This window comes from Amphimedon queenslandica, unplaced genomic scaffold (assembly GCF_000090795.2).
Source record: "Amphimedon queenslandica unplaced genomic scaffold, v1.1 AMPQUscaffold_12620, whole genome shotgun sequence".
NCBI lineage: Eukaryota > Metazoa > Porifera > Demospongiae > Haplosclerida > Niphatidae > Amphimedon > Amphimedon queenslandica.
In genome coordinates, this window is record NW_003547144.1 from 18,957 (window position 1) to 23,318 (window position 4,362).

General features: G+C 34.6%; 1 long non-coding RNA gene across 2 annotated transcripts in view; it reads right to left on the reverse strand.

Annotated features, from left to right (window-relative positions):
- LOC109587292 (uncharacterized) overlaps positions 1 to 3,673 on the reverse strand; it is an 8,078-nt gene extending 4,405 nt beyond the window's left edge. Inside the window, exons 1-8 of one of the 2 annotated variants that reach the window (XR_002187512.1) lie at positions 3,567 to 3,673; positions 3,374 to 3,456; positions 2,969 to 3,253; positions 2,604 to 2,877; positions 2,078 to 2,376; positions 1,805 to 1,974; positions 912 to 1,094; positions 214 to 529 (exon numbers count right to left, since the gene is read on the reverse strand). This is a non-coding gene — a long non-coding RNA (uncharacterized LOC109587292). Of the gene's footprint in view, positions 1 to 213; positions 530 to 911; positions 1,095 to 1,804; positions 1,975 to 2,077; positions 2,377 to 2,603; positions 2,878 to 2,968; positions 3,254 to 3,373; positions 3,457 to 3,566 lie in introns of those variants that run through there. The other variant, XR_002187513.1, reaches the window with a different exon arrangement.
- Positions 3,674 to 4,362: the final 689 nt, after the last annotated feature.

The following is a 4,362-nucleotide window of genomic DNA, read 5'->3' on the forward strand; positions in this document are numbered from 1 at the left end:
TACAACTAATGATCAAGGAGGAGTATTGTAATATAATGTGATTCATTAGTTGTAACCACAATTATTTAATCATAGCATGTGTATATATAGCTGATTTTGTTTCATGCAATTCTGGTTCTTCTTTTTGATTCTTTTACGCACACACACATTCATTATTCCTCTCTATCTTTTGGACTTTGATATCAGTGTTTTCAATAAAAACTATTACAATACCCCCCTCTCCTCTTCCCTCCTTTGAGAGGCCCTGCCCCTCAGCCATGCCTGTCTCCACATAAAAAGTAGTGCCTCCCATTGACGTGCAAGCCAGACCCATAACCACTCCAGGGGGTGTAGTCTCGTAGAGGCGATCGGAAATAAACGGAGGATGACCGACAAAATCTTTTAAATTGGAGGAAGAGACAGTGACAGGAGGAACAGGAGGGGGAGAAGGTTTCTCTTCTTTTGTTTCTTCTTTCTTTTCATCTTCTTCAGCTTCATCATCATTAGTCTGTATCTGTGATAAGACTTTAAAAGCAGCTTTATGTAATATCTGTACAATGAATAAATCTGTATCTGTACAATGTATAAATAATATGTACATGTAAATTAGCTAAATATTTAAGTAACTGTACATTTACATGTACACGTACATAAATGATAAAACAGCTCAACAAGCAAAGGACAATACATGTACATGTATTACTATGACTTATGTGTGTGTGATTTGTGAAAAGTTCTTCACTACATAAAAAAGAACCCAGTATAAGGTACACATGACAAGTATGCATGTATTTAAATTATTATTATGAGCAAACTTATTATTATTAACAAGCAAAGGAGACTACATGTACATGTGTACATGTACATGTAAGTATTTATACATGTAAATATTATCATGACTTGTGTGTGTGTGTGATACTTGCACTCAGCACCTTCTCAATGTGTTTCTGTAGATTCCTCACTCCACTCTCCCTGCAGTACCACTTGATGAGGGACTGGAGAGCATCAGTTTCTATAAGGACCTGCCCCTCCTCCAAACCAGAGGAAGAATGAGCTTGAGGTATCAGGTAATTCTGAGCAATGCTTTCCTTCTCTTCTGATATATAACCAGAGACCTAAGAGTGAGATTAAGAATGATATAATAGTCCATGGTGTTTCAATAAACTCTAATGTAAAAAATCCAATTTTAATCGAAATTAGCTTAAACTATGCACGCAACATAAGAACATGTATATGCATCAGGAACAATTATAAAAATGGAAAATTTTCAACTTTTCATTTTTGACAAAATTGGGCCAAAGTCATCACTGTACTATAATAGTACAGAGACTTTTGTCCAATTTTTGAGCAACTTTAAAAATTTGTAAAAAAATTCAATTTTGATCGGAATCAGCTCAAACTTTCTACACAGCATAAAAACATGTATATGTATCAGAAAAAGCCATTAAAATGAAGAATTCTAAACTTTTAATTTTTGGTGAAATTTGGTCAGCGACCCTGTACTATAGTACAGGGACTTTTGTCCATATTTAGAGCAACTTTAAAGATTTGTAAAAAAAATCCAAATTTGATCAGAATCAACTCAAAATTTCTACGTAGTATAGGAACATGTATATGTATTAGGAAATGTAATAAATATAGAAAATTCTAAACTTTTCCTTTTTGAACAAATTTGGCCAAAATCCCTGTACTATAGTACGGGGACTTTTGTCCAATTTTTGAGCAACATTAAAAATTTGTAAAAAATCCAATTTTGGTTGGAATCGACTCAAACTTGCTACATAACATAAGTACATGTATATTAATGTATGAGTAGTTCTTTTACTTGTATTATTTCATTCTGTCAATGAGTGGTCCTGGTATAGTGTCAGTTGTATTGGCTGTACTAATGAACAGAACACGTGAGAGATCCACAGGAACATCAAGATAATGATCCAAAAAGAAAGAATTCTGCTCTGGATCCAACAACTCTAACAAAGCACTGGCTGGATCACCCTTAAAGAGAAAGGGAGAGAGAGGGAGAATGTGAAATAATAAATAGACAAAAAATGACACATAATCCAACGCATCATATGCTACCAATCCCAAACTCCCATACCTGGTACCCGCGTCCCTAATATCAACCTCATCAATCAGTATGAGTGGATTTAGGATTCTTGGTCTGTACTTTCTTCAAACTCTGTATCACTTTACCAGGCATTGGACCAACATATTTTCTCCTGTGTCCCTTTATCTCAGCCACATCAGTCATACCTCCTATACTGAACCTAAAGTACTAAAACACACACACACACACACGAAGAGAGAGAGAGTCAGTCAGTGATTGTTGTATTAGTTTATTGTGTGGTCTTCCTTCTCTATTTAATGCCCGGGCAACTGAACGAGCTATACCAACACCTACAGAGAGAGAGTGGGGGAGAGGAATAAAAAAAGAAGATAGAAAATGACTATAATTACAATAAAATGTAGACTGATTCAAATATTTATTGTTTAAAGTACATGTACATTGTAGTTATATATCAATAAACACACTACCAGTAGTACCAATAGAAACACTACCCAATAAACATAAATTAATATAATATAATACATTATACATAACTATTAATGTACATGTACATTACCAGGTGGTCCTACAAAGCAGAGTATCTTTCCCTGAACTGATCCTTTCAATCTTGAGACTCCTATAAACTCCAGTATCCTGTCCTTAATGTCATTGAGTCCATAATGATCCTCATCAAGTATAACCTTAGCCCTCTCTAAATGGAAGTCCTCTTTACTGGTCTTACTCCAGGGTATACTCATCAACCAATCAAGATAGTTCCTTAATTGTTACACTGGGAGAGGGAGTCCAGGGTATACTCATCAACCAATCAAGATAGTTCCTTAATTGTTACACTGGGAGAGGGAGATAGGGAGAGAGAAAAGGGCAAGGACAATTGCATGCAAGTAAAAAGCAATCAGTAAATCTATTTCTTTTTTTACTTACATGTAAATTCTGATGAGTGGCTGTCAAGAAAGGACAGTTCGTTCAATTCTTCTTCAAAATTAATACAGTCTCAATTTCCTTCAGTACGACATCTTTTCAGGAATCTTGTCTAATATGGCATCCTTATCATCTTTCTACAAACTTTATCAACTTATTCATATCCTTCCAGTTCCTCCCTCTCTCTCATACTCCATTACTTCTATTCCTAGTTTTCTCTTTATTATTTTCAGTTCCTCTTATAATAAAATTATACTTTCTCTGCATTTTAGTAAACTTCTCCTCAACCTAAAAATGACAAATATTAAAATAAAAGACTGTAATGCTAGAAAATGTGGTGAAGCAAATAGAAGTTAATTGAGCTCATGCATGCAGTTACATGTACATACACTGTATAAATGTACTTACTTCTTTTCCAAGTTTTTTTGTAGCGTTACAATGGCTAGTTCTTTCTTGAGTAGTTCAAGTGTTAATATCAATCACTCAGGAATCTAATAAAATTAAATAAATACAATGTAGATACATGTACATGACATGTACATAAAATACATGTAATAATAATAATAATAATAATAATAATAATAATAACAATAGTGATTACGTCTGGACATTCAAGAACTGCTTGAATTTGATGTGATTCTCTACTGGTCAGTGCAGCTCCCAAATCAGCAAGATGTGTAGGATCATCTATAACTCTTTTACCAGCCTCAATGACTCTCTGTGGGACAAGAGGATCATGTAATAAAAATGTACCATACATTAATACTAACCACAGATTTCTTCTTGCAGATTTTTACACTCATCTACTGTTTTTAATCACTTCAACCTCAATGTCTAATTTGAGTGGCAGTTCAAGTTTTTTTCTGGGTAGTTCAATGAGATGGCCACTAATTTTGACACAGCTTCATACATTAGTGTCACTTGATGTGATGTGGTCGACAATGCTTTATGAAACAATTTACAATCCAACGGCAACTGAAAATATTTTGTCAGCATTCAGAGGCTTAAACAAACTGCAAATGGACCATTTTAAAGAAGCCTACACAGCTGTGCCTCAAGACCTTCCTTAACCCTGAAAATGCATCAATGCATTCAAGCCTGTTGCTGCCGAATTTTTGTTTTTAATGCCTTTGATGATTGGTACATGTATGTCACCAGCCTTGAGTGATGTCTCCTCATGGCCATCAAAAAAGGATGCCCTCACTTTTACTGCTAAAGGGAGCGGTTTCAATGCCATTAGTTTCTTTACATTGTCAATATGCATTTTTGAATTGTTTTGAATAATTCCGAAAACCATTTCAGAATGCAAAGGGATTATAATCTCAGAGTCAGTTTTTGCTATGACACTTTCTGATACTTGAACGCTACATGTACATGTATGTATGGTAAATATCCTT